General features: G+C 40.6%; 1 protein-coding gene across 4 annotated transcripts in view; it reads right to left on the reverse strand.

Moving 5' to 3' along the window:
- Positions 1-22,055, reverse strand: part of ELMSAN1 (ELM2 and Myb/SANT domain containing 1) — a 51,287-nt gene that overhangs the window by 23,360 nt on the left and 5,872 nt on the right. Inside the window, exon 2 of one of the 4 annotated variants that reach the window (XM_030451713.1) lies at positions 292-397. The exons of 2 other annotated variants lie outside the window; for them this stretch is intronic. The gene's annotated coding sequence lies outside the window, so the exon portion shown is untranslated. Of the gene's footprint in view, positions 1-291; positions 398-16,363; positions 16,380-22,055 lie in introns of those variants that run through there. One more of the 4 variants, XM_030451714.1, reaches the window with a different exon arrangement.

Here is a 22,055-nt window from a genome sequence, read left to right on the forward strand (position 1 = left end):
CATTGGCTTAGCACTGCTGGCACTATGACTAAGCAGGCTTCCCTCCCTAGGGCTGAGAGATGAGCTCACATTGCCATCATCCTAGCCAATTACCAGCTTTGGTAGGGGGTTTTTTTGTTTGTTTGTTTGTTTTTGTTTTCTTTTTGGTTGGTTGGTTGATTTTGGGTTTTTTTTTGTTTTGTTTTACTTTAATCTCAGCACAAGAGTCAGCCTGCAGCAGCACAGTAAAATGGCAACACAACTCAAGGTTTCAGTGTGCTTTTGAGCAGTGCACCCCTGGCCATTTCTTACCTTTGGGTAAAGCACAGAGCCAGTCCTGATACCATAATTCCCAGAAGATATTGTGTCTTGCTTCCAAATACACTGAAGTATTAGGATACCTTGCATTGCTTTTATGCTGCACAGAGAAAAAGCAGAACCTAGCATCAGGATATTTTGCTTTAATAACTCTCAACACCAGCAGCTATTTTCACTTCCAGGAACTTCTGCCATGCAAGAACATATCTTGACCTCTCCTCAAAGGAATATGAATGGTATGCCACCTTTCATACTGTAAACATTTCCAGATTTTTAAGGAATTTTTGATGTTGCAAGACCTTCTCTTCCTAACACACAAACCAAGTCCCATTAGATACACATATGTCCCATATTTTCTGGGATGGAAAAACCTATGGCACCTTACTCAGAGAAGTTAAGCTAAAACTTCTCCAGCATCTCTGCTCTCGAGCTTTCAAGAAATTAATTAACACATACAAAATGCCACATGGGCTCGTTTTAGGAAAAGTTTCCTGAAGGACTTAATTAAGTATACAACAGGACTAAGGAAGAGCCTCTGTCTGCATGAAGGATGCTGCCCTTAAAGTCCTTTCAGAGCAAAGAAATCTGCTGAGTGAGGGCACAGGCATCCAGGCCAGCACGAGCAGACTGCACTCAACCTGGACTAAGCTCTGCAGAATCTTCCAGACATCACTATCTGTTACAGTCATCTTGTCTCAGTTTATCATTAAACTCCAGGCTGCTGGAAAACCTTTTTTAATATATTTTTTTAAATTAAAAGTTTATTTAAAGGACAAATTAGACACTCTATTGCAACCACTGAATATAAAATATCTTTATTTCCCTTTAAAAGTTTTTGCCTGTTGTCCTGGTTTGGGCCAGGATAAAGGTGATTTTCTGTCTTTTTCCTTTTAGCTAAGTCTCTTGTAAGTAGTTGCACTTGCTGAAATTAACAGCAAGTTTCTCAGTCAGTGTGTGCTTCTAGGACTGATAACACTTGATGTTTATAGTTACTGCTAGAGACTGGTGTGCAGAGCCAAGGACACTGCTCAGCTCTGATGAGAACATTTTACCCTCCAGAAGGAATAAAGAGGTCCCACCTGCAGCCTCCTCTGGGGAGGAACAGACAAGAGAGATGCCAGAATTGACCAAACAGAGGATTCCATCCCATACACCTCATACTCAGTATAAATTTGAGGCATCACCAGGGCTGAGCCAGATTTCCTGATTTCCTGCTTCCCTTCCTTCACCTGGCATCCTGGAAGGATTCCATCCCTTCCTCTGCTTGTGCTCCTCATCCATCCCAGCCCATATCTGTGTGTTCCTGCCTCCAGCTCCAAGTGCTGCTGACTCCAGGATTCCAGCCTGGACTTTCCCAGGGCTGCCCTGCAGCCTCGGTGGTGACGTGAGAGCTATTGGGGAAAAGGAATGTGGTTTCCATTTTCCTGTATATTTGTATATATTTAGTAATTTTTTCCTATTTATCATTACTGTTTCATTAAAGTTGTGTAGTTTAGTTTCCAACCCATCAGTCTCTCTCCCTTATTCTCTCTCCTTTCTTTACCAAGGAGGAGAGAGAGGTTAATAGAGAGCATCTGGTACTCGGTTTAATTGCCAGGCCAGTGTTAAACCCTGACACCTGTATATTTAATAACCACTCACCATTATTCCACTTTAAATACTCTCTTCAGTCAGTATGTGCATATATGTACAATTTCACCTATCGAGTTCATGATACACTCTACAGTAACCTTAAACTCTACTCTTCAGCCCTGCTTTTGAGGGCTGTGCAGTCTTTGCTTAGTTCACTTGCTGCACCACCTATATTTGGCCTGATAAGCAAGTTTAAATTTTGCACATTCCTAATCTCCTTTGAGATAATCTGCACACAACTCTCTCTGACAGACAGCAGCAGAAATTCCTCGGGAAAGACTCTGACTTCTCAAACCCTGGTGAAGTTAAGGATGCAGAAAACAGTAAGTGGTCACAGACCACAGAAATCTTCTATTTCACCTCTTTTATCGTAGCTTTTAAATACATCTGTTCTAGGTTTGGGTTTTGGTTTGTTTGTTTTTTTTTTCCATGTGAAAAATAGAAACTGTTCCTGGGTTCTAGCTAATGTACATTCTTAGCCTTAACTGCAACAATGCTGCTCCAGTTTGTTACAGGAAATCTGTGAAATTACCCTGATGAGAATTACTTCTCACTGAAACCTCCTGCTGCCAGCAACTCAGATTACTGAAGTCCAAACACTTCTAATGATTATGAACAGATTCCAAGAACAATTTTACACTTAAGTCAAACGCAGCAACCTATTTAGTGTCCTTCTGAGATTGAGCAATCAAGACTTTCTTCTCTAATTTGCTCGTTATTATGGTCAAATCCCACATTTATGAAACAGGCAAAGAATCATGACACATATTTTACTGATGAGGAACAAAACCAGAGGAACTAACTCACACACAAACCTGGTCAAAAACCAAGAACAGAATGTAGGATACTTGCTACTAGTTCTCCTCCAATCCTGCAAGAAAACATAGGTTGAAATCTACATGCAAAAGGTAAAAATTAGGTGCACTATTTACATATGTGCAGAAAGGACACAGCAAACTGAATTCTTCCAGTGCAGTAGCCAAACAGAGATAAGTTCAATAAGACAGGTTTAGATCCTGGGTTTGGTGGTTTGGGTGTGTATGCTGGGTTTTTTTTTTTAAATGTATGGAGATTCACACAGCATCACAAACAAGAAATTTATTCCAGCTAGCAGGAATCTGTCCCAATGAAACCACCACCACCTTGACTAAAAACCAATAAAGCAATGGAAACACAAGACAGTTTTTGTGTTTGGCTGAAGATCTGCAAAGCCTTCTGCACAGCTTATTCATACCCTATGCCATATCCTGCTGCATATGAAACCAGCTTCAATGTCTCCCTCAAAAGCCTCTTCCTGCACACTGTGTCACATTTTCTTCCAGTCAGCTACATCAAAATTCCTGCAGATTATTTGCAACCTCCCACTCACCACCTTCAGACACCTTGAACAGGAAGGATAACAGCATGGCTTTCTTACACATCACGCTGGGAAAGAACAAGAGAAACAGAAAATAGACCACACTTGTCAATTCTATACAGCAGAGCACAGCAATCTATCTATCTCCTGTGGAAAGGCAGGAGAAAGCTCAAAGCAACTAAAAACCAAAGCATTATCTGAGAAAGCAAAAAACAAAATAGAAGGTGATGGGTTTATGTCCCTGTCACTTTACCCCACGTGGCAGGGGATTTTGCACAGATACCTAGAAAGCCTGAATCTGCAGGGAAAGGGATGTTCTCAGAAGCCTAGCGTTACACAAGAGCAGTAACTGAAGCCAGAAGCAAACAAGCAAAACCAAACTGAACAGTCTTTAGTTTTAAAGACCACTACAAAAGAATAGATGTAAGTAGCAATTATCTCCCCTACACTTCCAAGCATGAAATTTTTCCAGGGACCTGTATCAGATGAAAGTCCTAGAATCAGTGAAGTCCAAAAATGGGGAAGGGTTTCTTTTTGCATAACACTTCGTAGCAAAAAAGGAACTCAGTGCCTTTTAAGGGCACACTGTAAAAACTAATCAAGGGAAAGCTGCTTCTCAAACAGAGCAAAAGGGAAAAGAGCATCCAGGAAGCCTGACAACTGCCACTACTGCCTGAAGGTGCCTGCCTGGGGCTGGCAAACACACCCAAATAAGCATTACAGAGCTAAGACATTTATGGCTTAGCCAAATTTTCACATGATTGGCCCATTTCTACAGCAGAGAAAGACTGAAGCTATGACTGACTTCAGGGGTGTCTCTGCCCTAAGGACAGTGTGATAAAAACTACTTTATTACCACTTTCAATTTCCCATTTTCAGAGGCTGGGAACTGATAAAACTGTGTAAAAGCCACTGCACTAACCAGAGATTCAAATGTGAAATACATTAGCTCTGTGGCATGAAGGAAGAGATAAAATAGTCATGCTGAGGACTGCCTGCTAGCAGAATCAGTAGCTTGGACTGCACCACCAGATGTGAAAAACTACTGCCCCAATCTAGATCACTCCTGACATTCAACATTATAGGTTAATTACCTACAGCAAACAAAATTACACAAAATGGAGAATTACCATAATGTTTGGCAAAACATACATACCCAAGAAGATATTAGCTAGTCAAACTAATCAAATCAAGGAGAAACACAACTCCTACTCAAGTAAATATTTTACTGTATTATTACAGTAAGGGATATAAAAAATTAGAGCCAGTGAAAATGTATTCTCAGTTATTTAATTGTGCAACTTTCTTTGTTCAAATGGTCTTAAAATTCATCTAACCATGCTCTCTGACCAGATTTTGACCTCCTATTTACATCCATGGATGTGGCTCTATTTCTCCCCTCCAACCACAACTTCACACATTCCATCTAAACACAGATCACAGAATGATAGAATGCCAGGTTGGAAGAGACCTCTAGGATCATCTGGTCCAACCCTTCCTATATTATTGTCTACATGAGATGTCTCAGCACCCTGCCAAACTGAGATTTAAAACTTTACCAAGTTGAGGAATTCACCACTAACCTTGGGAGACCATTCCAATGTCTGGCTGTCCTCATAGTGAAAAACTTTCCCCTCGTGTCCAAATGCAATCTCCCCAGGAGCAACTTTGCCCATCTCCCCTTGTCCTGTCCATGTGACTCCTTGTAAACAGGGAGTCTCCATCTTCCTTGTAGCCTCCTTTAAGTACTGGAACACTGTAATAAGTTCTCCCCTAAGCCTTCTCTTCTCCAGGCTGAACAAACCCAGTTTTCTCAGCCTCTCCTCATATGGCAGCTGCTCCAGTCCTATGATCAACCTCCAAGTTCTTTTCTGGACCCTCTGCATATCAAAAGTAAGTTTTCAGATAACAGTTATACAAAATGGGAGTTGTATACTTAAATAAACTCAATTTTGGGTTGTCTTCCTCAACACAAGCTCAGCAAAAGTACTAGAGGTTCATTTTGCAAAACACACCTGGTATTCTTCCATATAATTTTCTTTTAAACAGGTGAGAAAGACAAAAATTTGTTTAAAAGAAGATGCCCATTAAGCACTGATTATTCTTGTCCTTACCACAAACTATCCAGGCAAAACCTGGCTTACACAAACAGCTCCATCAGCACAAAATCATCATGGATGAGGAAGACAAACTATTCAAAAGACAGGCTGGGATTTTCAATCCTAGCAGATTATTAAACAAACAGCAACAACAAAAAACCCAACCTTGAGTTATTTTTAAAGGAACTGACAATCTCATTTCTATCAGCTACTGAAAAGGTACTACAACAAATACAATTCAGAGCCTCAATTTTACAGAATCACAGAATGTTTAGGTTGGAAGAGACCTCCAAGATCATCCAGTCCAACCTTTGACTAACACCACAGTCAACTACTAAACCATACTTATCCTCAAGCAAAACATTGAATGGTATTTGCAAAATAATTGAAAATTTTCCCAAACCTCATCTCATGAAAACAAAAGACTGATCATTTGCACCAGACTCATCTTTCATCTTGCACAGCAACAATATGCAGTTCTTTGAGAGAACTATGAGAAAGAGAGAGCTACATAAACTGGACTCTGTGAGCAAGTAAGCAGGAAAGCCCATCTTTACAAACAGCTTGCAACACAGTGCAGGCTTACCCTTTAAAAAGGGGTATATGGCACATTTCTTAAACCAGTCCATGCCTATAAACTGTACTGAATTTAGGAATACTACTTATTATAATCCATCATCATGACAAATGCCATGATCTGAAGAGGCTTAGGAAGCCCTAATGCACTGAAAGAGCACAGCGGTTAAGAAGTATGAAACACTAATTTCAGGCTTTGCAGAGTTACAGGAACGTACAACTCTTTCCCACTGGAAATGGGTTAACAGTTCTTCTAACTGTAACCACTTACATAGCTATTTTAAGCTTTTTTGTTTGGAGCTGCCTGGGAGGGCAGTTGCTAGCAACAGAGAGACCCATAGTTCAACACGCAGGGACCACAGCAGGCTCTGAAGTCTAAATGGCCAAGAGAAGGCCAAAAGCTTCTTTCTCCCTGCCCTTGCCTTCACATAGCTGACATAACCACAACGCATCCTTTGCTCCAAATGCCTCTACTGCCACGAACACTACAGCTGCAGAACTGCACCCACACAGACCAAAACTCTTTCCATTTAAGCCCCGAGAAGAAAACATCTGAATGCACCAAGCTGCAACAGGAAAGGTAGGTGCAGGGTCAGTTGTTTCCATCTTCACCTCTCCAGCACTCCATCCCAAAACCAGGCCTATGCAGATGGAGAAGAGGAACCCACAGTCAAGAGTGCTTCACAGATTCCTTCAAGGCTTTGAAAGAGGTAATGGCCAACAAATAAAGAAAGGGAAAAGGGAAGGTTCACAGAGGTGACACTTGCCATTCCCAGAGGTTTCTTCATGAGAAACAAAAATGCTCTCAATGCCTAGACCATAGCTCCAGGCAGAGACACTCCTGATGCCATCAAGCAGCATCTTCAGATACCCAATCCTGGCTAGAGAACAGCTGAGAGTAAAAAAGCACAGACAGAATCTCACAGGGTCTGGAATCAATTTCCAGCTCTGGTACAGACATGCATATGAAGCAAGCTACTTCAGATTGGGTCATAAAATCAGAGTAATACCTGAAACCCAAAATTCACTGATATCTGAGAAGTATTTTGAAGTTATAAAAGTTGTGTGTTCTTCAGTAGTACCCACTAGCAGGCTAGATGGGAATTTTTCCACAAAGAGACTTCATGTCTAATTTGAGATATGATGCAACAGGGTAATGACTACCAAAGAAGAGGGAGGGGCTAAAAAATGAGGGAAAAAGGTCACACAAATAACAACATAGTTGTTCTTTTGTCATATGCCTTTCTCTGCCTCACTCTACCCAGAAATATCTTCCTGTTTTCAGTAGTTCTCTAAGCTGAAGCAGTGTCCATCTAGGTTTGCCCACATCCACACACCTGCAGACAGACAGCTGCCACTACTGACTGAGCTAACCCATTATAAAACTACTCCAGCAGTTGGTCTTTAACAGAACTGACAGGCCTTCAGCTTACATTTCTAACATTATGTATTTAAAGAACACTTGTGGTCACTGCTGAACACAAAAGAGTCTTTTTATTGTGCTGATCCATTGCAAGGTACTGCAAGCTCTTGGCCATGACTGGGGCTGTCAGGTATCACAACTCTGCAGCTCAGCAAACAGCACAGTTACACACACCGAAAAATGTGATCAAGCAGGATCATCACACAGTGGAAACAAAGAAGATTTAAAGAATCTAGGGGCTCAGAGAGCACTCCAATTTATCAGTCTTTAAATAAAGAATCAAAGCAGTCTCCAGGCTCCCAGATTCAGAACTCCCTGTCAGTTACCTGCCAGACACCTGCACAATCTCCTCCTTTTAACCACAGGCATTTCGGTGAAAGAAAGAAAGAGCAATGTCAGGCACCAATGCTGCATCAAATATAAAGCAGGGCTTCTCCATTTCTGTAGTGGCATATCTGTATCCTTACTCACATTACAAAGCACTTCCACAATTGGCCATAAGTGACAGCACTTAACTTGGAACAAAGTTAGAAACTTCCTAAAGATTCATTTCAACAAGCCTGACTGCCTTGAAAAAAAATAAAAAACAAAAAGCAAACACCCATCCTGCACTTTATAGCTAGAAAGGAAAAAGGTCATTCAGTAACAGCATGGGGAGAAGTGCCCATTATTAAGAAACTGTACAAACCTACTTTGAATTGAGCAAAAGACTCAGTTCTCAGTAAAAGACAAATTTTAGGTTGCAATGATCAAGTTCAGTATGACAGAAAAACATAAAGTTCATGCACTAATCTCCCTGCACATGGATTTCTGTGTTATGCAGATCAGCACTGTAGCACTCTTCCACATTTCCTCCTGCTCTTATATACTTCACTCTAAGTCCTGGAACAACAAAAGTGCATTCCAATTAAAATCATAACATTTGGGGTCAATAATCCTGTATTACACTTTGAATAGCTGTATTTGATAAAGATATAAAGAATTTAATTGCTATTAACAGGAACAGCAAGTCCTTCCCAGCTATGAGAAAACCAGGCCATAATTTATTGGAAAGTCACACAGCAACTTACTAGAAAAGCTGTTAAGAGGATGAGTACTAAACACTTGACCATCTCCAAAATAAATCACTAAGCATTAAAAAAAAAATCCCTTACATAACAGTTTTCACTCTCAGAATGAAAGGCTAATAAACCATCCCTTTAGATGTATGGATTAACCATTAACCTGATCCTCTCACACCAAAGAAAGAGAAATTCTACTACTGATGCTTCTTTACAATCCCTAACACACCTTGTGGATGCTAAAGCATTTTTTCACATCATCTAGAGAGCACTCTCTTACTCCAAATAGTTTATTGCTTCACCTTATGTCCCACAGCTTCTGATTACTTTACTGTTTTCAACAAATCTCCAAGTCCAGTCTCCCATCAGCAGGCTGAAATTCATTTCACAGGTCTTCCCCATCTGGGAAAGATTTAAGAAGCAATGGAGGAAGAAAAACCTACTCATTGCTATACTGAATACAAATCTCGTTTGGTAAAAGTAGTTGAAGGAACTTGCCCATGGACAAACTCGATATTTCCAGAATAATTAATATTTTGCCAAAGTTAAAGCAATTTTATCATCCAACCTCACAAACCTCACAACAATGTGTTAGGTGCAATACTTCTTTTTCATAACAGGTAAACAAAGAGAGACAAAAAAGCAAAAAAGCAAAAAAAAGGAAAAGAGAAAAAAAGCAGCCAACAATAGATTACTCTTCTGGAGTTCTCTGATTCAGTTTTGTCCCCTGTTGACTTTTAAAAAGGACCCTCGGAGCAGAGTAGAGGATGAAGTAAGAGAGCAAGGCCAAAGAGAAGACACCGAGGTCAGTGAAGAAGGAGGGGGAAAGGTGCCTGAGCAGAGGTTCCCCCCCAGCCTGTGGTGAGATGGCGGCTGTGCCCCTGCAGCCATGGAGGAGCGCGGTGGAGCAGTCCCTGAAGGAGCACAGTGGGGTAAATGTGGATTTGTAGCCCCTGAAGTGTCACAGATGGGCAGATGTGGAGCTGCAGCCTGTGCAGGATGGCAGAGAGGGGCAGATGTGGATCTGCAGCCATGGAGGAGCCCATGGCAGGGGAGGTGACTGTTCCCGCAGCAGCCGTGACTCTGTGGGCAGCCCGGGATGGAGCAGTTCCTGAGGGACTGCACCCCATGGGAGGGACTCATGTCCCAGGGGTTCCTGAAGGACTCTGTCCCCTCAGAGGGACCCCGCACTGGAGCAGGGGAAGAATGTGAGAGTCCTCCCCTGAGGAGGAAAAGTGGCAGAAACAGCGTGTGGGGAACTGACCCTGAACCCCCCTTGTGTCCCCTGTGCCCTGAGGGGAGGCGGCGGTGAAGCGACCCAGGACAGAGAGAGGAGAGGGATGGGGAGGGAAGACATTAAGGTCTGGCCGTGTTTTCTCTTTCTCATGCTACATTAAATTAGCTTTTTCCTTCCAAAGTTGAACCAGTTTTTTGGGTTTTTGGGTTTTTTTGCCTTTTACTGTAATTGGGGACTGCAAACCTCCCTCTCCTTGTCTGGATTAAGGACCTTTGGGTGGATTTTCTCCTCCCTGTCCCACAGTGGGGTGGGAGGGGTGAGCGAGCAGAGGCCCAGTTGGTACCAGCTGGGCCCAAACTGTGAGAAATTACGTTGTTATTACTTTTGACTAAAGATTAAGTGACAACACTGAATAACCTCATCAAATTTCCTTGTAATTTGCATTTACAAATGTTTTACACTGATTTATAGTTGTAAGTAGATTGTCTTTCATATATATTCTCATCTGTTTACATCACTTATGATTACTATGAACACAAAAGTATGTTTTGGAATCAAAGGAAACAAAAACCAAAAAAAAAAAACAAAAAGGAAAGGGAGCTCTTAAATCCTTCAAGACAGTGCTCTTAGCAATTACCATGACACGTATATTCCTCCTGGCTTTGCAACCTCCTTCCCAACCACCACTCTGAGGGAAGGAAAAGAATCTTTGTTCTTTTCCCACAACTGCAACTTCTGAGGCACTGCAAACAAGAAACAGCCCTCGCGCCCGCACGAAACGGATGCGTCAGAGCCACACGAGTTCCGAGCCCACCCGTGGTAAGGACAAACTTCCACCCCCTGAATGCCCTGACTGAATCTTCTGTTCAACCCTTTCAAGTGACTACCAAAACTGGTACTGATTTTAGCAGCAGCGGGTCTGCAGGAACAAGGAGGGCTCTGCTGCTGCCACCGCTGTCCCTTCTGAGGCTCTGGAGGTGGATGGAGGGCAGAAGGATCCTGAGTCCCAGATTTGCTCTGCAGCCATGAATCCATCTCCATCATTTAAGGACAGAGAGAGGGAAGGGAGGTGCAGAGCTATCCCACGCTTGGTTATGAAATATGATGAAGTGTCAAGGAAAAAATAAACCTAGGGGCCAGAGTTCTTTGTATGCAAACACTCGAGATGAAATTGCAAGTCCTGTTTTTCCTTTTTCTGTAAAAAGCTAAGAATTTTGTAACAGCTGCTTAGGAAAAATTAAAAAAGCCTTGAGAGCTACACATGAAGGACGATAGGTCACAGTATTACTAAGAAAGGATGAACAAGTAATAATTTGCACATGACTCTGATGAAATTCATCTATTACAGTAGATTAAGTCAATTCTGTTCCTGAATCTCCCACTACTTATATTTGTGGCTTTGCTCTGTCTCTTCCTTACTAAAAATCTTCAACACTCAGCACAAAAGGTTCCCTTGTAAACAAACTCTGCCAAATCAGAGACAGCAAAGTACTATCAGAGCCACAGGAAGAAAAGTTCAGACAAAAGAACAGCTTCTACAGTTACCGAGTTCCTGCAGGCTAAGTTTACATTATTGTAGCCATTTCTAAACTCACATTTTTGCTTAAACAAGGTTTCCACATTCTTCAGGTATCTTCAGCCCACCTTTTGCAAGATGGGAGACCCTGGTGCTGACATAAAGCTTTACAGTTGTATCTGCCTAGAAACAGGGATTCCCCCAAGTCACAGGGGCAGAGCCCAGGGCTGAAGAATTTACCACTCTCGATTTTAGGTTGAAGTCAAGCACAGTGTCTGGATTCCATTCATGCTGCAACATGTAGGAAGCTAACACAGAAGAAAAAGGTGAGACAAGAAAAAACAACCCAGCAAGAAGAAAGCTCTCCCTTCTGAAACCTGTACCAGCCCCTGCAGATGCAACTCCTCTTGCACCTACATTCTCAGTACATTTTGTCCATTTTCTAGAACATGATGCCTTCCAGTTAAACACACTCAGCTCTACAAAGATATCATAGCAGGACAAATTGTTACGAAAGACAGGAACAACCAATCCATGCAGCAGCTGTATTAAGTGTGCTTTTTCTTTAATGTAGCTTCTCACAGTTGGTAATTTTCAAAAAAAAGTGTAATTTTTTGCCTTCTTCCTTATCTGAGAGTAATAGGACAGATTTGGATATTGAATGCTACAACCAGCAAGAAGTTCTTGTTTGCCATTTTAATTATACTTCTCAGCTTCTTTCCTTAAGAAAGAAAAGGTTTTTCCAAAAATTTCACTTGTAAATATGTATCTTTTAATTTTACACACAGATATTTCCACGGTGAAGAGGAATTAACAATTCTTTAGATATGGAAAGAATATTGTGTGCCAAATCTCTAAGTATCATTGGATGAACTGCTTATAGTTTGAAAGACTGTAAATTTCCCAAAATCATCTGGAAAACTTCATACACATACCTCCCCCTGACGTTCAGTAGAGACTGGATTTAAAGGTTCAGGTTTTTAATGGGGAAAAAACACACTTGTCAGTTGCTCAGCTCCCAGTATCACTTCACTGGGTCTCTAGTCAAACTCTGAAATAAGCAGCTCTGCAACTCTAAAGTTAAAAAGGAGATTGTGCACCCTGCTCCAAGCTTTTTATACCTTAAGCAAATAAAATGACACTTCTGGTGATCTTTGAATAAATAGTCCATAACAATAAAGATACTTTGCTTGCCTTGCTGCAACAGCAAACATTTCCTCAGCCAAACACTGACGCATTCTCTTCCTGCTCATTATGGAGAAGTAATTCTGCAGTAAGAATATTCACTCACTGCCTGTTTCTTACTAATCTGCACTATTACAACAGTCTCTACTACTGAGTGACTTGGCTGTTACACCTAGGAGTAATTTCCACAATCATTCTGGGGAGGAAGGAGGGGAGATTTATACTTGTAAATGGTTAAACACCCTCTCCCCTTTCTCCCCCCAAGTAAACTGCACACACAGCAAAAAAGTCAAGGAAAATAATTAACCTTCCAACTCCTGAATTTTGGCTTCAAGCCTTAAAGTAGCTTCATGCACAAAATCGACATGTGGAAAGAATAATCAGTGGTGACCAATTTGCTGAGGATTGTGGAAAACTGGCCTGTGGAGCACAGTGAGCTCTGCTGCAGTCTCTTCTGCCACACAGACCACAGCAAACGTGCACCACAAAAGCAGCACCATGTCCTTCCCAGGCATTCTGGAAAGCCTCAGTGTTTAAAAGCAATCCCTGAGCACCTCTTCCCTCCCACACTAAAGCTTAGCAACCTTTTTTGTTTGTTTGTTTCGTTTTGTTGGTTTTCAAAAGAATTAAAAAGAGAGAGATACAGTGGCACACATATGCAACAACTTATGTCACTTTTTAGTCTTTTAAGGCAAGCAACTCCACCACTTGGCCCTAAGGTCTCCTCTGGATATTGCCACCATTTCTGTCAGGAGAAACAATCCTTTTACTTTAAGACAGAATGGCATTTTTTAAATCTACATGTTTGCTTTCAGTTTGAAGCTGCCTTTTTAAAGCAAAATCCCTCTCCAATAATGTATCTTAATATTCTGAGATGAAGTGATGTGAAATACTTCATTAATGTATTAATTTAATAACTCCATTCATTAAACAAAGAAACAAAAAATCCTGGAATGATCTGATACCAGATGCACTATTTTAGCATTATAATTCCTTCCTTAAGAAGCAGCAGCTCTCCTAAGTGCTGTCTGCATATAATTTTAGCTCTGTACTTTGCCTGACTTGCTATCAAATACTTTAGGAAATATATATGCAAGTACTAAGTACCTTCCAAACTTGCATTATCTTCAAAAAGAAAGTTAAAACCCTTAATTTTCTATGACAAAATGGGATCTGTATTTTGGAGGTGGCAAGACACTGGTTTTCCCCCTGGTAGGGGAAGGATGTCCTCCCCTGCTCTCTTGGAGCACAATGGCAGCCAGTACAGTGAGTACCTGTCCCACCTCCCTTATCCAGGTCCACTCACACTGCTGTGGAAGAACAGATCCCAGACACTTTTGCAGGCACAAATCCTAACATACACTGCTGTTGTAGCTTGTGGCCTGGGTCTCCCCAGCTCCTTTAGTTTTTCCAACTCTCTAAAATGCCTATCTCATTCCTACTAGGCAAGAGCAGTGCTCTCCAATCACTGCTTCAAGAAGCCAGCGTAGGCACAGATTTCCATTTATAGCTCTCTACTAAAAAGTTATTTTTTTCTCTCCTTGAGGCAGACACTGGGCTTAATATGATTACAATCCATCAGTGCATAGATCTGGTGGAAAAGTTATTTCCTCTTTCAGAGGGATGTATTTATTTAGCCCCAGTACAGCTGCTCCAAAGCCACTTGGAGTCTAAAAGCGTGCTTTTATCATGTTGCATTTCCCACCAGCTGCTGAGCAAGAACCCAACTGATAGCCTGAAGAAACAGGATCTCTCAGAGGGTTTCTGTCCATCCTGCAGCTGAGCTCACCGGTCTCAAGAGTCCTGAAGCACAGGCTGACCTCAGAACCAGGCACCTGGCAGCTCCCCTGCCCCTGCAGACAGCCTGGAATGCCACCAGCTGTAGCCCCAGTTGCTGTGACATCCAGACCATGACCCCTCCTTTAATTTAGGCCACCCTGACACCCAGCCAGCCACTCAACACCTCTGTAAAGGCAGGTGAGGTGACAGACCTTTGCAGCACAAGCACTCTGTCCAGCAGGGACATAAAGGCCTCCTGGAATACATTCATTTCATTTTTCAGTTCTTTTTTTTTTTTTAAATATAGAGCTCTTTCTGTTGTTTATACTGCTTGGTCTGCATTTTAATGAGTAATGAATACACAGCTTCTTTTCCAACTTAGAAGCAAAGCAAGCTCCTTGAAATGATAGATCAGGTTAAAAAGAGTCCAGCTAAATCAGTGTTCAGCCTTCACTAAGAGGGAAGGTTCTGGGTGTTCTTTTGTTTTAATATTAAAACCCAAAACAAACCAACAACCCACCATACACTGCTATCCACAACCCTCAAGAAAAACCCCAGAACCAAGTAACTCTCAACTGCTTTAATCCTCAACATCTAAGAGATGTAGCACTTCCAGTGAAATCAAGGTCATAACTTACCTGTAGCCTTGTCAAAGGTGGTGCTCTCCCCTCATGATAGCATCCAATTTGTATCTGAATAGTTTGTTTGGCAAGAAGATGAATGCTATTTGCAAAGCAGATTTTGTTTGAAGTCACAACAATAAGCAACACCTGTGATCATTAATCAGCTGTATTCTATCTCAGCTATATTTTACACCTATATTTATGTATATGTGCATAAACTTATATTAACACTTGCACTGCAGGTAAGAACCAATTTAAGTGGAAGAAACTCTTCATAAGTAGTTTACTTAAACAGTGTTTTTTCTGAAAATGATGCTTTATCCCCATAAAAAGACAAATAATCTGATTAAATAATGAAGGCTCCTGCGTATCAATGTCTTAACAAGCATCAAGAAACTGTAAAAACGTTCCCTTGCTTAAATTTTGAAATCAAACCAGTGATTTTGCTCTCAAGAAGTTTTTGTGTGAGATGTATCAAGGACTTGAGAGATTTTTTCACCTCCAAAAAAACCCTCAACTTGCTTGAGAAGCTTCTCAGTTATCAACAAACTATTAAGCAACATGGAAGTACAACTATATTTTTTTTTTTCATGTTTAACCAACAAGGTGCTTTTAATCATTAAACCTGTATTTAAATTGATCCACAAAAGGGAACAAATAAAGAAAAAAAAAATAATTAAAATCCAGCTTTTTTTTCAGATGGATATACTTGAATTTTTAGAAGTTACTGTGATGGAGGAAGTTTTCATTCTTAAAACTAGGAACAGCTAAGCTAAAGAGGTAGATTATTAGACTATGGATTTGTTAAAATGGAGTTGAAAATTAGCATTGAGGGTACTGAAAAAAGAACTGTTTAAAACTAATGCCTAATACACACTTCAGAAAAAATGATCTTAAAAAATAAATTAATATCCCTGCCTTCAATTAAGATGTGAGACCCAAAAATTCTTCTCCAGCAACTGTATTTAATAATAGTAAGGGACTGGTGCTGACATTGATCCAGACACGTGTTTCCCACATCTTCCTTATAATAAATAAGTAAATAAATAAAATTTGAAAAGGGATGGGGAGAAGTCACCTTTAAAATGGTCTCCATAGTTCAGTTAGCATGCGAAGTATCGGTCTTTGCTTCATTTCTTCACCTCTTGGCATTGTAAAAATTTTGTTTATGTGACACAAAAAAATCAAACCACTGTTTCTTTCCCTTCCAAGTGATGATTAAATCATCTGCTCTCAAAATTCAGCATTTGTAGATAATCCTGCAATGCTGGTGTGTGACTACAAGTGAACTGGGTGAATGAATAAAGGGATACAGAATGACTAATGACACAATTTTATCTGTTCAGTAAGATAACTGCAAGTAACACTACGTAAATTGCTTTCCAGCAATGAAGTAGTTTTCAACTACACTGACAAAGCAGCTGAGAACTTCTGGTGGTGTAAGCATACAGAATATTGAAAGCCAAAAAAAGAAAACCCCAAGCAACTTTCTTCCAGAATAAAATCTCCAGTTACCCTGTGTGGCCTCATACCAGCTCTCTACACAACTGCAGGGATACCAACAACCAATCCACTAACCTGCTTAGCAGTTTGTGCAAATCAGTCACAAGCAGAAAAGTTGTGTTAGGAACAGCAAAGCTTCTGCAAGACTTTGTAGTTGTTACTGTCAGGTTTTGATCCTTTCTGCTGGGTCTGTGTAGCCACACGCAGCATCAGTGTCACACATCATCCAGCTGTGCTTCTGTACATCAATACAACTTCTTCCAGCTCCTTGTTCACCATCCAACGTTTCCTGCGTGCAAGGCAGCTCTGTCTTTTCTGCATTGTAGCATTTTGTGCCCAGGATCAATTCTGAATCCAAGCCATAGCTATTCTGAACCGAGGGTACAACATTACAGAGGGTTACAAACTGTTCAGTGGGAAAGCAAAAGATTGAAAGCTCCATTATAGCTGCCACAAAGAAACAGCATCAAGTAATTTGACAAAATATTCATTAAGTTTCCTGAATTCAAAGTCACTACATTTTCCCTTATAGTCAGGGTCACTGCGTCCTGCCAGTTCATGAGCTCCCAAAAATAAACTAGTTGAGTAACTAAAGATGTCAACAGATTTTCACATTCCCTCTATGCATCCGAACTATACAGCTCAAATAGTTACTTGTAAACAGCCAGGCACCCTACACCTAATCTAGAGCACCTTCCCAAACAAATTCTGTCACTTACAACTCAGCTGTAATAGTCACCAAACAGAATACCCTCCCACCTCCAAACTGTACTTCTCTCTCAGAAATCAAATCACTCAGAAAGAACTGTCATCTCAAAGTACTTTTTTTTACAGCAAAAATTGAGTTCTATTCATATTCAAAATTGAAAAAAACCCAAAAAACCAGAAAACACCAAAAAAAACAAACCAAACCAAACCACCACAGTACAGCAGCTGACATGTATAACCACCCTGGAAAAAATGCTCTGGATCTACCACTTTGATTATTGCCATTTTTAGACCTTTTTGATGACACTGCCAAAGTTACCCAACTGAGAAACAGGTAAGTATGAAATAAGCTCTGCATAAGAGCCAGGCTGAAGTCACCTAAGCACACACACAACCACGGAGATGATAATTCTGTTCACTGACAACCTGATTTAAAGCCCAGTAAGTCACCTGGCAAGGGAAACTCTACTAAATCCATTCCATACAGAAATAGGTCCCTGGTTTCTAGAATGTAATTCAGAGGCCTCAGTTCCACATCCCAGATTTCTAGAAGGACCACGAAGGGATTAAGACACCAAAAGTTAGATATTTCATCAGGATGTGCAGGAAAGAGTCATCCAAAAGGGCCCATATCAGATGCATCATAAAGGCAAACAAACATACCTGCATCTGAAGGAAAAAGATTGCTATTTTAACTAAGGCTTAAGCTTTTCTATCTTCTGGAGGCCCACAGCATAACTATTTCTGAACAAGAAATCAGCCCCATCTCAAACACAGTAGGAGTGAGAGGGTGTGTGACCTCCTGCACAAATTTCAGACTCCCACATCACACCTTCCCCTAACAGAGCCCCCAAAGCAGCCCCAATGGGGGAGAAGTCTCCATTTCCCAGTCCTGAGCCACTACTTGTTAGGTCAGAGCAGGGCTCTGTAGCCTCTTGGTTGAAGGCAATTACCTCACATTAAAATGAGGATTATTATAAGGCACAAACCATGGAAATCACTTGTCAGAAGCAAGACTGCAAGAAAGGGGAAAAGGCTGGAAACTGTTCTGTTGTGTGTCTCAACACCAGCAAACACTTCCTCCCTGTACAGCACCTTTTGGCCTTCTCCTTCAAGTCTGCCTTTGGTCTCAGTTGTCCCACAGCTGTCTGACAGCATGTAAATATAAGTGTAGACTCATATGCTAGATGCAGGAAATTCCATGACTGGAAAACCTAATAGATGTCTGGATCAGGGCAAAGAGATGACTTACTCTAAGCTCTAGGTACACGCTCCTTGTTTGCTGACTATTTCAGTTTCAGTATAAGCAGCTCGTTGTGTCTGCCTATGAATAAAAGGCTGAATGAAATCATAAATACTCTTTCTCCACCAGAATATCAACACCATTTGACTTGGAGACAGAACACTAAAAGCATTTCAGGCTAGCAAGAGATTAAGACCAAGAGTTTACTGAAGTTTTTTAAAGGCTAAACAAAGCTTTAGACTTTGTGGTAAGAGTGTGGACATGACTTCTTAAACATTTTAACCAATGAATATGTTAGAAAGCTCCCCTTAACTTCAGTTTCTGGACTGCATAGCAGAAACTGATCTCCACAGAAACAACTGGTACAGGGTCAGCAATTAGCATTGCAACCTCCAGCAGTGAATAAGACCCCAAATTCTGTTTTTGACAAAAGGGCCACCTATTGATCATTTAGATTTGTGAAGGGCTAATTGTAGCCTGCAGTTTTGTGGCACATAATTCAAACTACAATGATAAAAACCTGCAGTAAAACCATACTGGCTCAGAATATGAAAGAAAGAGAGTAAAACTGTAGACTTAACTACACTACGTAGCCCGATTACAGAGCAGGTGCAGTCCTTTGTATTAACATGGATGATGTAAAGAAAGAAGCAAAGTTTTTCCACAGATTCAAATTATTCTCACAAAGCCACTTCTTCTGCTCAAGTTTTTGCCAAGAGACTACAGAAAACCATTTTTTTGTTTGTTTCTTTTAAAATTACCTTTCTGTACTAGACAAGAGAGTTGCTGCATCAGTGCCATCTCTGTTCTTTAGCTGAGTAAAGTGAATCAATTGAAATACTGAACTTTCTTGCTTGCTTTTTTTGTCATGTTTGAAGTTATGTTATGGTAGTAGGCAGATTGAAGCATTCAAAATCTGAGATCCAAATCCAAGTATAGTTTAAATACCAATACCTTCCATGAAAGAAGTATTAAAAGATTCTAAATCTAAGTATTTTCCTACCTTGGCACTTTTTAATTTTCTGTGTGCACAAGAAGATTGGTTTGGGAATTGTCTTTTAAAACACAAAGTTTTGCCCTCTAATTTTAAAACTCATTGCCAAAACAGCTGTTTTAACATCAACTCCAAATGTCAAACACACTCACCCTTTAGCTTCATATCCAAGTACATATGGTCAAGTAATTGCTGATGTTTACAAGTACTTGGGCCACTGCCTTTGGTCTCATACTTGCCTAACCCGACTTCTGACAGAGGTACCCTGTGGAAAAATCCATAAATTCACTTAAAAGCAGCACTGCAATCTGAAGTTCAGTGGAAAGTCTCTAACCTTGCTCTGTGCTGGAGAGATAATTTATGATGAGCCGGCCCACATTTCTTTTGTCTCCCATGCTTTCCAATTCAGCAAATATATCATAAAATCATAGAATTGGCTGGGTTGGAAGGGACCTCAGAGATCATCAAGTCCAACCCTTGAACCACCGTTGCGGTTGCTAGACCATGGCACTGAGTGCCACATCCAGTCTCTTCCTAGATATCTCCAGACACGGAGAATCCACTACTTCCCTGGGCAGCCCATTCCAATGCCTGATCACCCTCTCCAGAAAGAAATTCTTTCTCATCTCCAACCTAAACCTCCCCTGGCACAACTTGAGACCCTGCCCTCTTGTCTTGCTGAGAGTTGCCTGGGAAAAGAGCCCAACCCCCCCCTGGCTCCAACCTCCTTTCAGGGAGTTGTAGAGAGTGGTGAGGTCTCCCCTGAGCCTCCTCTTCTCCAGCCTCAACACCCCCAGCTCCCTCAGCCCTTCCTCACAGGAATTCTGCTGGATCCCTTTACAGCCTCCTTGCTCTTCTCTGGACCTGCTCCAGCACCTCAATCTCCTTCCTGAGCTGAGGGGCCCAGAACTGGACACAGGACTCAAGCTGTGGCCTCACCAGGGCTGAGCACAGGGGCAGAATCACCGGGAAGGCAGCATTTGCTTATGTCCTTCTTAGACAAACAAAACCCTGCATCTTGGCACACGTGTGCACAGGCAGCCCAGCTCACTTTAAAGCACCAGGAGAGAGATTACCTGGATGAGGAAACTGTATCTTCCCATATCCACTGATAGTAATTATTATTTTTAAGAGCTCTTCTAGCTGTAGCAAAAAAAATTTCACAAGGATTCAAATCTACATTTTATTTCCTTGGCTAACAAAGCTCTCTATATTTTACTTTGCTTTGTAAATGTAAGGTAGCTAGCTTTATTTATATTTCAAATGAAAAACCTCAGATAGGATTTGTTTATTTTTTAAAGAAAAAATATCAGCATTGATTTCAATGAAGCTTCTTGCAAGGCCACCCATCATTCACTGTTAGCAAGTGCAAAACCTAAGCACAGCATCATGTATACCAAACTTCCTAACTTTTTAATACCTCAGTACTTTGGGTGTCTATTCTCTGCATCTCAAATTCAAAATTAAAATTAATTGTTCATAAGGAGCTCCACATGACCCCTCCCTGGAAGTGTTCAAGCCCAGACTGAATGGGATTAAAGCAACCTTGTCTAGTGGGAGGCTTCCCTGCCCATGCATGGGGGTTGGGACTAGATCTTTAATTTAAGGTCCCTTACAACCCAAACCATTCTGATTCCTCTTTTCATATTTTTAGGCAATAAAAGAGAATTTTTATTACAGATAGTTTTTCTACAGGAAAAGTTATACTCCATTTTCTATAGAAAGAATACATTTCTATAGAAAGAAGTAATAGCAAAATAGAGGTAAGAGCAAAAAACTATACATGACACATTCCACCTTTGCCCAAGAAGGAAGAATATTAAAACAAAAAACCAAAGGCAGATTTAAAGTAGTTCTCAAACTTAAAGAGGAAAGAAGAAATGTATTAAATCTATTTTGCAATACTGCACGACTTTAGAAAACCATGGTAACAAAGATCACTGCATTACTTAAAGCAAATCAGAAAAAATGAAGCCCATAATCAAATGCTGCATTTCATACAATTACTCACCTGCAAAAACACCATTCATGTGCAGAAGACTTTCCAAATATTCAAGGAAGGCAGCTTAAACTCTTCATAATAGGAACAACCAATGGTACAGTGCTACTTTCTAATCCCCACCTTTCATCTACAGTAGTATATTAATATACTTCTCCCCAGGCATCTCACCATCCTTCAAAACATCTTCATTTAAACCAATACCATGGCAGACAGACTAAATGATTATATATATTTGAAAAAATATTTATACTTGCTACAAATTTGAAAAGGTAATAGCTTTATTAATTAAAAAATATGAATAAATTTGTATTTTATTCAACATAATACAGATTGTATTCTAAATATTCCCAATATTTAGCATGTATCATACAGGAGAGGATCTACAGCTTATAAAAAATGGTTCTAAAGTAATATTTTGACTCAGAACTTTTAAAGTCACAAAATCAAGCTAAAGGACAGGGGTAGTTAGATTTCCCTGTCAGTTTCTCAGGCATAAGTATTTGGCATTCTAAATATCATCACTGGCATCTCTTGAAGCAAGCAGAATGCCTTACAGCTGTGGCTCTCTCTCCTTACACCAGGAATTTGGCAGTGCAGAAATTCTGTTCTCAAATGGCATAAAATCAAATTCAAAATAGGAAAACACTTTGCTAAATTCTTCTCCACCCAAGTGTAGTAATTTCCCACTAACAGAGTATAACTCCCCTTTTAGGAAGCGCTTGAAAGAATGAACAATACATTATGTAGGAAGAAATAAAGCCTGAAAATAAGAATGTTTCATGGCAAGTGACCCAGTAAAATCCCAAAAGTACTTTTAATG

This window comes from Calypte anna, chromosome 5A (assembly GCF_003957555.1).
Source record: "Calypte anna isolate BGI_N300 chromosome 5A, bCalAnn1_v1.p, whole genome shotgun sequence".
NCBI lineage: Eukaryota > Metazoa > Chordata > Aves > Apodiformes > Trochilidae > Calypte > Calypte anna.